Source organism: Perca fluviatilis, chromosome 6 (genome assembly GCF_010015445.1).
Source record: "Perca fluviatilis chromosome 6, GENO_Pfluv_1.0, whole genome shotgun sequence".
Lineage (NCBI taxonomy): Eukaryota > Metazoa > Chordata > Actinopteri > Perciformes > Percidae > Perca > Perca fluviatilis.
The window spans coordinates 38,102,596-38,115,920 of record NC_053117.1 but is presented as its reverse complement, the minus strand read 5'-3'; positions in this window follow the sequence as shown (position 1 = coordinate 38,115,920).

Genomic DNA, 13,325 nt, shown 5'->3' with positions numbered 1-13,325 from the left:
CCTTCTCTACATAATGATCCTTAATCAAAATGTTTTATATATATTTATATTATACATACATAAACATTTTCAGAATATATGATTGAGCGAAACTTAAAGTGCAGACTTTCTGTGATCTAAAATGTAGCACCATGACTTTTATTTTGAAACTGAGGGCACTCTGTGACCGTGGGACCAGTCGAAGCGAATCAGCTGGTAAACAGTCCACGCTATTTCTTTTTATTTCCACTCATCCTGTTGTAGTTTCACATTTCCTGTGTGCTTATACTGCTCTCTCCAACCTCTCGGCTGTTTTCCATTCAGTAGTCAAGACATTCCTTCATATATTGATGCAATCCAGCAAGCAGCCGCCAGATTTATTTGTTTTTAATTATGGAGTTTATTTATTTAGTTCGTCTTCGTCTCTTTGCTAAAGTTCAAAGAGTTCGTCAGATTCCAGTTGTCTCACACAGATTAATTGTGCTTGTACAGTGTGATCGTTTTTTAACATACCAAAGACATGCGTCGTCGTATTCTATTCATCTTTCTTTTCACCTGTAATTACGATGCCATTTTTCTGGCTGCTGCCAACTCTCCCACCCCATAGTTCCCATCCTGAGTCGCTCCCAATTTGATACCCAGCCCTAGTTTTTATTCACCATGTTTGGTAAAATAACACTGACCTAATTTGGATTGACTGAAAATAAATATAAATATATATATATATATATATATATATATATATATATATATATATAAAAAAAAAAATATAAAAACTACTTGTATTTAACCCTCCTGTTGTCCTCGGGTCAAATTTGATCTATTTTCAAAACGTTTCTATATCAGAAATCTGTGTTTCTTTCAACCAAAAAGTCAAGAAAAAAATAACGTGGATGGTTTCCTTCACAAGTAAAATAAATGATCAGTCCCCTACTTTCATTAAATTTGGGTGTTTTATTCAATTGTATAGCACTTGCAAAAAAACAATGATAAAAAGTCAGAAAAAAACAACAAAAAGTCAACCAAAAAAAGAAAAACGCGCAGAAAAAATTGACAAAAACATCAGAAAAAGTGACAAAAAGTGACAAAAAAACATTTAAATAATGGACAACGGAAGACAACACAAGGGTTAATATAGCTGCCCATGTGATATGGATCTCACATGAATAAGATGTTTTCTCAGCTTGAATATAAAAGTGACATTAATTAGCGTACATTAATTAGCGTACATTAATTAAGCGTTACATTAATTAACGCGTACATTAATTAGTGTTATTTCTGCAGTCAGCACTGCCCCCTAATTTCTTCGAGGTGTCGAATCATAATTCCCAAACTGTGTCGAAGTACTTTTAACGTGTCATGTTTCTAATACTTTCTCACATTTTAAAGGAGCCAGAACAGCTGACTTTCATAATGTAAATAAAAGTGTTTTGCTGATTACGCACAAGTGATTTAAATATTGGAGTTGGTTGTCACATCCATAACGGGAACGCTTGAAAGGATGATGATGATGCAAATATGAAATGATTGTGATAATGCTGCTACAGTTTATAACACTGGAGCTGAAGTGTGTGTGTGTGTGTGTGTGTGTGTGTGTGTGTGTGTGTGTGTGTGTGTGTGTGTGTGTGTGTGTGTGTGTGTGTGTGTGTGTGTGTGTGTGTGTGTGTGTGTGTGAGAATCTAAACTGAACTAAATCAGGATTTGCTTTTGATGCTCTTATGTCACGTGTGTCAAACTCGAGGCCCGCAGGCCAAATCTGGCCCCTCGCAGATTTTAATCCGGCCCGCATCAATTTAGGTTCTCAATGAATTTTGGCCCACCTAGTTTTTGTCACTTTTTCAACCTTTGCCAGTTTTTTGTTTTTGTTTTTTTACTTTACTTTGTGGCACTTTTTTCCATTTTTCTGGCGTTTTTTCAATGTTTTTTGGGGCTCTCTTTTTCTACGCTTTTATTGCTTTTGTGACCTTTTTGGCTGTTTTTTTCTATGATGGCTAAGGAACTTTTTTTTAGGGCTTTATTTCAACCAAACCGGAAGTGAGAAGACTATATGAGACATGCAACAATACAGTCAAAGATATTTGACTTTTCTCTTATTTCTCTATATTTAATAAAAGCATATCAATAAAATGTACAATACAACTGTACTGGCCCTTAATGTTATTGTCTGTTTCTAGTCTGGCCCTTAATGTTATTGTCTGTTTCTAGTCTGGCCCTTAATGTGATTCTCTGTTTCTAGTTTGGCCCTTAATGTGATTCTCTGTTTCTAGTCTGGCCCTTAATGTGATTCTCTGTTTCTAGTCTGGCCCTTAATGTGATTCTCTGTTTCTAGTCTGGCCCTTAGGGAAGTTGAGTTTGACAGCTCTGCTCTATGTCCTGTCTGACATGTTGGTTTGTTTTTATTCTTTCAGTTTGAACATACTGTAAAACCACCAGGAGTTTGACAAGTTAATGGGCTTTTTATTTTTTAATTACCACCTTTTCCAGTGCAATGTATTTAACATTTCGGTATTCGGTCTATGTCCTCAAAAAATATCTATGACTCATAAACATACTCATGAGTTATCATCTTCTTATGGTACTGTGTATAATTATAGTTATAAGTAGAGAATTCACAAATGACACTTTTATCATCCTTATTGGTAGAACAAATTAGTGACCTAATACATTCGCATCTGAGCTCTGGCACATCTTCAACCTGAGTAGACGTCAAATCAGCCAAAAAAACTGAAAACACCTGTATGAGGCTTTACAGTGAGTATCCTGCAGGAGTTATACAGCTCCAGTAGAGGGGGGTATAGCATCAACACACACACACACACACACACACACACACACACACACACACACACACACACACACACACACACACACACACACACACACACACACACACACACACACACACACACATATATAAATATATACACAGACACACACACACACACACACACATACACATATATAAATATACACACACACATATATAAATATATACACAGAGACACACACACACACACACACACACACACACACACACACACACACACACACACACACACACACACACACACACACACACACACACACACATACATATACATATATACATACATACAGACACACACACACACAGAGTGAGTATTCTCCAGTAGAGGGTGGCATCATAAAGGTTGTCTTTACACACACACACACAATGAGTATTCTCCACTAGAGGGTTGTATAGTATCATAAAGGTTGTCTTTATACACACACTCACACTCACACACAGAGTATCCTCCAGTAGAGGGCGGTATAGTATTATAAAGTTAGTCTTTGTCTTCACCAGAGACTGTAAAAAATATGTCTTCATACACACACACACGCGCCAATCCCCACAGGCAGAGTTGAAACTGAAATGTGATGTCACTGGGTTTGTGGATGTCATACTATGTGTGGGGGCAACGTGTCCAATCATAGTGGCCACACAATACCCACGTTTATTCATTAATTCAAACATTATTTATACTCAAGAGATCATTGAGGGGCACCCCCATTTACAATGACATTTGTAATGTGTAATTTTGCAAATGTTTCACCAAAACAAGTTCCTCCCCAAGACTATATTTTGCAGAGCCACCGTTTCTGCGTCCGGATCTTACCGCCGCCCCACACAAAACCATTTTTTAAAATATGTTATGTCCATATGTGTTTGTGTTATGTCGTGAATGTGAAAATGAACTGCTACCTCCTCTGTCAGCTCTAGCCACTGAACAGAAATAAGCAGAGAAATCAGACCAATCACAAAAGCTGGTCAGTCTGACATCATGTTGCCTGAGCTCATTACTATTCATGAGCTCGCCCAGTTGCGCTGGGTAAAGGATGCTGACAGCTAGGCTCTCATTGGCTAGCTGTTAGCCAATCCGATTCAAACAGCATAGCTTGTTGAATATTAATGAGAACTGGCAGAAATCGAGCTGAGTCTTCCTGCAGGCTTTCTATACCACGCTAGAATGGCTTGAAACAAGGTAACCAAGGTTACAGAGTCCATGGTAGAACTTCAGACATTACCACAAAGTTATGAAATACGTGTTGCAGGGCACCTTTAAAGAAATGCGACCAACCCAGAGTGTTTTTTTTTTCTCCTATCCCAGAATGCATCAATGGTGTAGCCAGACCCGCCAGACCTTACTCCACAGCACTGTGGAGATAGAGCTGGGATGCGAGACTATTGAGATGCAGACAGTGCAGAGCTTTATTCCAAACAACATGCCTCAGGACACGTACACTTGTGCTGGAACGTTATTGTCCCTGGTGTGTTTAGTTTTCGCCCTTCTCCGTGAGCAAGTTGTTTATCTGAAGCGCACAATGAACGCTCCTCCGTCCTTGTCATACTGTTCTCTAATCGCTTTAATCTGAAGTAAACTGTCCCACTACTTTACATCTTCATCCCGCAGATAACAACAGTGGAAAATGACTTTTCTCTCTCCGTCTGCGTGTCTTTTTCTTCCTGTTGCACGCCGCTCGCGGCCGCACAATCAACGCTAACCATCAGACAAGCTGCTGATGGGAGAAGAAAGGCAGCTGCTCTACTGGTAGCTTGAAACATGAGGGATCCAGTTACACTCTCTGAGGAAGTTTACGAGTGTTCCCATGTGAAAAGATCAGGGCTGTTTTAAACCTCCTTATCAACTCCCAACAAATTTGTCAGACAGTCACGGCATATTGGAGCACTGACAAAGGCTGTCTTTGTGGTCGGGCTTCGCTGCTTCTCCTCATCTGTTATGAAGATCTGCTTGTTTTTCAAAGCCTCATTGGCCACCTTGAAGAACATGACGACGGCTCCACGACCACACTGCATCTCACAATCAGATCCCCTAAATGTATAGACAAAGAAGATAAACTTCTTCTTAACGCTGTGTGTCTTTTGGCATTTACCATCTTTATGTAGCCGTGTACAAAATCTATCATCCAAGAGTAGAGAGGCAAAGCTCGGCCACCATGGGACCTTAAGGCGTTTTTCCATACCTACCTGCTCGACCTCGTTCCACCTCCCCTGAAAAAAGTGATTTAACTGCCTAAAATAAACTTGTACAACGCCAACATACGACTTGTTCCTCTGTCTGACCGTCATCACCGTCATTGCTTGTGACGGTGGGTGACTGAGTGGGCGGTAAAGTGGATTATCTTTGGTCAACGCGTTTGTTTTTGGGTATAGTGTCAACTAGTCTCGCATTTGAAGCTACTAATATAAAATAGTTGCTCTCCTAAAGTCTTAAAATGCACATATTTAGTTCAGGGAAATAAAATAAAAAATTTGACCTCTGTATTGCTAACATCCTGGTGCTTCTGACTGGCTAGTAGTCCTTACCTAGCTACTGCACATGTGCGCCTCCCAACAAAGATAGGAACAGAAGTGCGATGTCTCACTCTGTAGCTAAAACCGAGAGCTCAACACACAGGGTGAAAATAGGAGCTGCAGCAATGTGCAGTACAACAAAAATATGGTGTTTTTTGAAAATTAAACCATGTTAACCTATTCTGGTACAACCTCTAAATACAATTATGAACCTGAAAATGAGCAGAATATGAGCACTTTAAGAGACATCTCAAGGCATTCCATAATGAAATTGAGGTAAGTCAAGACATTAACATAAGCTTACTTTCTATTTTAGAAAGCTCATGCCTACTCATGAGGCTGTGGTTAATTGTGCGTTAGGTAACGTTAGCTTTAGACGTTAGCTACTGGAACTAAAACTAGATGAAAATAGTCATGGATAATTCTGACTGAAATAAGACTGAAATGCTCAGACTTTTAGTCGACTGACACTTGACTAGACTAAACAGAGTATGATTGAACTAAAACTAATAAAAACTAAAATGACAGCTTGACACAAAGGCTAGACTAAAACAGGCCGCCAAAAACAACACTAGATATAAAGCAGTAATGCTTTTTATACACTCCTCCTCACTGCTTTTCATCCTTCACTTGCTTTAAATCCAGTTAATCCAGGCGGCGCATAGACAGATTTAGAGGCACTCCTCGAGCCATCTGAGGCATCCAGACAAGAGGATGTTGTTTTAAAGGCTTCTGTATTTGTGAATCAATGTACCGTGTCGCTTTGAGTCGGCGGAAGTGCAGGTATTACAAAAGCCAAGTGCAAATGTAATAGTTGTCCTCCTAACCTTCGGCTTCACCCTTCAACAAGCTCCTTTATCTGATGAGCGTGTTTGTGTACGGCCTGAGACACCGAGAGACGCTGAGAGATACTGTCAGATTTCAGAACGCCGTCAAAACAGATGCTATCGGCCCTCTTCATGTCTAATTACCTGTTTACTCCAAGGGCCTCGAACGAACGCTGCTGTTTATAAGAAATCACCTTAGTTTGAGGAAAATGTTAAGATTCAAGGTCTAAATTGGATCGTTTCTTTTTAGCGTTTACATTCGAAGATATCCTTCATGTTTTGTCTGTCGGTGTCTGATATAAGAATTATTTGTTTGTATCGTATGTCTGATGTCATGTTATAAAGTGCCTTGCGATTGTGCTGCAAACCCAACTGCCCCACGGGGACAATAAAGTTATTTACTACTTACTATCCAATAATATGTTCAACTTTCTGCTCATATCAATTTCGAGTTTATTATCGATTAATCTGTCGATTATGTTCTGGCTCAACATATTAGTTGTTTGGTCTATAAAATATTAGAAAATTGTGAAAAATGTGGATCAGTGTTCCCCAAAAAGCCCGAGATGACATCCTCAAATGTCTTGTTTTGTCCACAACTCAAAGATATTCAGTTTACTGTCCCAGAGGAGAGAAGAAACTAGAACACGTTCACATTTAACAAGATGACATCAGAGAATTTTTACTTCTTTTTCACAACAAATGACTAAAACCGATTAATCGATTATCAGAATATTGGCCAATTCATTTAATAGTTGACAACTAATTGATTCATCTTTGCAGCTTTACTTACTTATACTTTACTTACTTATACTTATACCTTTTTTCTTTTTAAATGAATCCCCAGTGGGGGAAATTACAATTTACAATTTATAATTTATGTAACTACACACTACACACAGGCCTGAAACACACACACACACACACACACACACACATGCTCAGGTCCTTTTACATGCACAAATGGAGAGATGTAGATTTAGTGAGTGGGCTGCGACTGCTGGACAGGCGCCTTGAACGGTTGGTGGGGTTCGATGCCTTGCTCAAGGGCACCTTGGCACTGCCCAGGAGGTGAACTTGGCATCTCTCCGGTTCCCAACCCAACTCCCTACGGACTGAGCTACTACCACCCCAAATTGTGCTGCGAGATATCTACTGAAACCACTCGAATGATAAGCGAAGGAAATTCCAATCCAACAATGTACGTAAAATAGACGTTAAACTAAACTAGTTTATCTGTAGATGTAGTTTAGAGAGTGACCAGATCTAGAGGGTCTGATTTTGAGGTAAAGTCCCCAAAACAACCAACAGTTGAGTTGAGGAAAGCTGAAACTGTCCTTCCTTTATATGCATTCAATGATATTTTATCATCTTACTTATTGTATCACAAATTGGACTCTTTCAACCAATTCTGCGTTACAACCGCTTCAAAGCTTGTACAAGCAGGCACTTAAAATTTTAGATAAAAAAACTTTTTCATACCATTACTGTAACATTGTGAAGAAATCTAAATTATTAACGTTTGACAATTTCGTTGTGTTTTCAAATGTCAGTTTAGTATACAAGATTCTTCATAATTTGCCCCCACAGTCCCTGAGAAAGTTTGTGAAACCTTGTGAAGAGGCAGGTATTAGAACTATGCGCCCTCTTCTTAGAGGAGATTGTTATGTTAACTTTAGGTCCTCTACTTTTGGGGCAGAACTGCTTTTCTGTGAAAGCCGCAGGGATGTGGAATTTGTTGCCAGTTGTTGTTTGAGAGAGTGTTACAAAGTTAACCTCAAGAAGTGGTTGAAAGACGGTCAGATTTGTGATCATTATTACCAAACTGGTAAATTAGGGTACTGTTTAAATTTTAGGTAGGCAATAATAAAATTAAAAAAATTAAAAACACAAAAAACTGTAATAATTGTACATACTGTCAATATTGAAATTGCAGGTCTATTGAGGTGATCCGTGGGTAGGTGCTGTATTTGTATTTTATCTGTATTTTATATTGAATGAACTTATTAGCAGGAATGCTCATTATCCACTGTATATAACTGCTGTCACTTTGCCTCTGCCCAGGGACTACAGATGAAAATTAGCTTGTAGCTATCTCTGGTCTGTGCAACACATTTGTTGTGCAATGTCCCTGTCAAATAAATAAATAAATTTAAAAAAAGAAATTCCCTGGAAAACGCTCCCAGACGTTGTTTATTCAAGCAGCAATTACGACTTATATTTACCTTTCTAGCAGCTACGCCCTTTAGTGGCCGTGGTAGTTAAGCAGGAAGAAAGGTAATCACAGGACTTTCAGTAGATTGACGTTTCACGGCGCTGTACCGGCTCCAAAAAAACGGAAGAAACAACTACAATCCCAAAGCAAAAGCTCTCCCTCTCGCCTGCGTATCACACGATCCTACGCCGTGTGTGTGCAGCAGGCGTAGCCGGTTAAAAGATACATTCGGCTGCACATACGCTCCGCTAACGGTCCGCATACGTTGCGCGTTCAATGTGGCCAAAGCGTTAAGCCTTAAACACGTTCTGCGTCACGTGCGTAACCTTCAGGAAGTGACATAACGTCAGATTTTTACCCAAACCACAAGTTTGGTTGTAGTTTTTGTGCGTAAACGTAACCAAACTGAGACCGTTTCACGACGTTAAACATGTTTTTAAAAAAGCGACCGTTACCGATGTTTTCTGGTTTAGACATGAGGTCATTTTCCCGCCAGCGCTAGGGGCGCTTTATTTAAAACGCTCGGCGGGGGTCGTATTAGAGGGCAGGAACAAACCTGCTATATCGTCGTGTCGTTTGAAGGACTTGTTGGGAAAACTCCACAGAAAGATTAACAGAGTTGAGGAACGATTAACACTCAAAAACAGAAGAATGTGGAGACAAACGGTTGAAAGATAAATAACTGTTCTGTTGCGTTCGGGTATAAGACTAATCCCGTCTTCCCAAAGTCAGACAGGTTACAACTCTCCCTCTATCAATCCCATCAGTCCTCTGCTCGCACTTTGGTTGTGTTACAACAAACTTACCCTCCTTAAATACTTAAAGCCCTAAATCCTGCATGGCATCTTATCAGCGCTGAGCCAACCTGCATGGAGCTACAGAAAACTCACAGGACTCTTAGGTCACATTGTTCAGCTTTTATATAAATAGTTCCAGAGAACTCGTAGAGGACAACTCTTCTTTTCCATTTAAGGAAACGATAGAAATCTTTTAAAGCAGGGTTCCTTGGAGTTTTTAAGCCAAGGACCCCTTAACAGAAAGTGAGAAGGTACCCCTACTACATATATTGTATAAAATTAAGTTGCATATTAAACTTGGCCTACAATAACGTGTAGAGCCGCATAAAGCCTTTATACATTAATATACCTGTTTAGTGCATAGAATACTAAGCTATTAAAATAATCGTAGCTTGATTTTATCAGTTATGTTATCAAAAACAAATATTTGACACTTCATGTAGGGTTGGGTATCGTTTGGATTTTTACGATTCCGATGCCGAACCGATTCTTGAAAAAACTGAAAAGGACATCAAAGAAAGGCTCTTTTATAGCGTTATTTTTAATTGAAAATGATTTAAATTTAACAATATATTAACATCCGTTTTGGTGAGCCCAGAGGGAAAATATGGCATTTTAAAAGTAGCCTACATTTACGGTAGCTAGCTAACGGTAGACAGACAGAGAAAGGGTGATATTTTTACAGAGGGAAAATATTTCAGTCGACACATGAGGAACCGAAATTTGCGTTCTAATCCGGTCTGATTCCTACCGGTTGCGTAGGCGTTTCGGTACCCAACGCTACTCTTATATTGGTTATATTGGCACACTTGATGATTGTGAAGTTTGTGATTCAGCGATTCTCTCCATCTATACTGGAGAAACTGTGAAGGAGTGAAATGTTACTTACACACTTAGAATAACAGTCTGAGCGTGTCAGTGCGTTTACATGCGGTTTCAAAACCATGTGAGATCCTATTCAGGTTAACCCAATACCCTGCTTTATCAAACGCCATTTAAACACCTTACCCCGGCTAAAAACGGAGTTCCTCGCCCCCCTGTTCACTGACCCAGATAACTCCTTTAGTAATCAGGGTATTCCTGCTTGTATTTACTTTTTTAAACGTCGAAAGCGAGCATCAAAAGAATCGAAAGTGGGCGCTGAGCATCAAAAGCGAACGTGGAACACGCTGAAAGCGTGCGTCTAAATCAAGTAGGGCTGAAACGATTCCTCGAATAACTCGAATAATTCGATTACAAAAAATCCTCGAAGCAAAATTCTTTGCCTCGAAGCTTCGTTAAATCAGTGTAATTAAGGTTGTACGGCTCACTGTGTTTCCGCACGGAGGATTATTACTAGCGCACAAGAGGTTTTTTGCTTCTGCGGATACTGTCTATGGACACAACACAAGCACAGACAGTATATAAACACAAGACAGACGGCCCAGATTACAAATGAAGGAAAGAAGAACGCTGTCGGTTTGTAGTCTGTTTATTAGTTTGCTTCTAATCTTTGGAAACTTAGCTGCTGCCGGAGACAAACCGGCTCCTCCCCCCAGCATGGCTACTTAATATGCACGTGAATGACGTCATCATGCATTCTTTATTCTTTCTGCTCACCATAGATATAGCTATGCTCCTCACGGTGTATCAGGCTTCTGAAAATATGTCCCCCAGAACAGTGTAGTTGAATAGCCCCGCGGTAAGCTTCATACAGTCACATTTAGCCTCTGGTCAGTGAACCGCTCTCTTTGCATATCCAGTGTAAAGAGCCAGAGGCAAGAAGGGGAATGGGGTGAAAAATATTAACATTTGGGCCACCAAAAATGTACTATTGTAATGTTTTTTGTTTTAAGGGTCTTGGAATTTGGCAATAAAAAATGTTGCTTTTTCTAAAAAAGGAAACCTGTCTTTTGTATATATCCTTTTTTTAGTAAACAGCAATAATAAATATTTACTATTGCTGTAATAAGTTTTTCTTATTCGATACGATTAATCGATGGAATTATCGGTAGAATATTCGATTACTAAAATAATCGATAGCTGCAGCCCTAAAATCAAGCTTTTAAAAAACTAGTGATGAAAGCACCAAAAAAGAATTTAAAAGATATATACTGGGGTGACCTCTAGCTCACCTCGTAAGAGCCGTCCGCCACATGTGGGCTGAGTCCTTCGCAGAGGCCCAGGTTCGAATCCGACCTGCGGCCCTTTGCTGCGTGTCATCCCCTCTCTCGCCCACCTTTCCTGTCTATCCACTGTCACTATCAAATAAAAAGAAAAGACCCAAAAAATTATCTTTTAAAAAAGACATATACTTTATATTTTAGGATACATGTTAAAGTACAGTTTATTTTAGTTGCTGTTTGCGTCTCTATACCATTTGTTTCTTTTCCAATCATACGTTTTGTCCTTTCATGTCAACTCCTATATGTTCCTATTGTTCTTTGAATATATTATTTATCATTTCTTATGAACTAATCTGTTTATGATTTTATTTTTTCGATTGCCAAACTGAGTCATTTTAAACTAAATGTCTCGGATAAAAAAAAAACTGCAGTTTCTTCCCCATGACGTCATCTCCAGAAAGCCGCGGAGCGTGTTTATCTCCACGAGATCGGGTCAGGGGCTCTTTAAAGGAATCACATCTCATTCTTCAGCCCTCATTTACAATCTCACCCTCATCTCTGGCTCGTCTTATCTTCTCGTGGTACTGTATTATCAGAGTTTAACTCCACAACGATAGTTTAAATGTCTCCAGTATGAACTTATAGGGCATTCTTTTATACCCGAACTAGCTGCTTCACAGAACTCATTGTTACATACATAGTTTAATATGTTGTATTATCATTTAACAATAAGCTAAAGTTCAACGTGTACTTGTCTATAAGACTGTAACTAAAGATTATTTTAATTTCCCATTAATCTGTTGATTGTTTTCTGGTTAGCGATTAATTTAAAGGTGCAGTAAGTGATTCTACACAAAGATTGTTGATATTTTAACTCAACTGCCTAACAAATACAACCCCCTCCTTCATTAACTCCGCCTCCAGATTCACGGACAGAGAACAACTGGCCGGGCACATTCAAATGCTTGTATTTACCTTCACAAAGTGCTCATTTTGCCGCTGACAGACTCAGATTAATATTCTAAGTGTCTGATATCATTATGGAAATGATTTCTAAGGAGGTCGACCTTTCTATTAAAGAGTAAGATCCTTTTTTAGACATAAAACATCCGCGAAATCGCTATACCCACCAGACTCCATGTAAATAAATAGTATTTAAGCATCGTGGAAATACACTTCATTCAAAGTCGACAGAAACAAAATAAAATGAATGAAAAGCCATTTTGGGTCGTCTTTCCACTTTTCCAACCATCACAACTCTAGTTTTGTTTGAAATAAACACATAGTTTACCAATTTTCATGTGAAAATATGCTGGCTCTATACACGATAAAAGTATTGTTTTTTAATGGAGTCTGGTGGGTTTAGTGCTAGCGAACTTCAGAGCTGTTTCTGGTTAAACAGAAAGGTCTCAAAGAGGTTTTAAAGGTCTATCTCTGAAGGGATCCTTTCCATAATGTTGTCAGACACTTAGAATATTAATCTGAGTCTGTCAGCGCAGAACGTAAGCACTTTTGTGAAGGTAAATACAAGCTGGACAATTACTATTAACTTACATTGTAGCTTGTTTCGCGCCGTCCCACTGCAGCGATCTCGCTTTAATACTGGACTAATGTATTATTTGTATTTTTTAACACAGAGCATTGAAGACAATTCACATGTATCAACATTCATTTAATAATGAATAAATCAACAACAATGCTTCAACTGACATCAAACGTTTCATTGTGCAAATCCACATCATGTTCATTAGCACGATATTTGTATGATTTTGTACATATTTTTTCTTCTTCAAAGCATTCAGAATTACAGGATGTGTGTATGAATAAACAAAATCATTGACTGGTAAATGTACTGTAATACACCAAATGAATCAAAGCCAAAACAACAAAGAATCAACTCTGATCGTGAACAAAGAGCCTAAATATCCGGGATGCTACACATAGGTTTATGACTATAAATCAAAGCTTCATACAATATTGCATCGCATTCTCATGAACAGGTTCGTATGATATCTTACGAAAACTTACGCACACAAATTTGTACGATATCCTACGAAAATTAAGTGA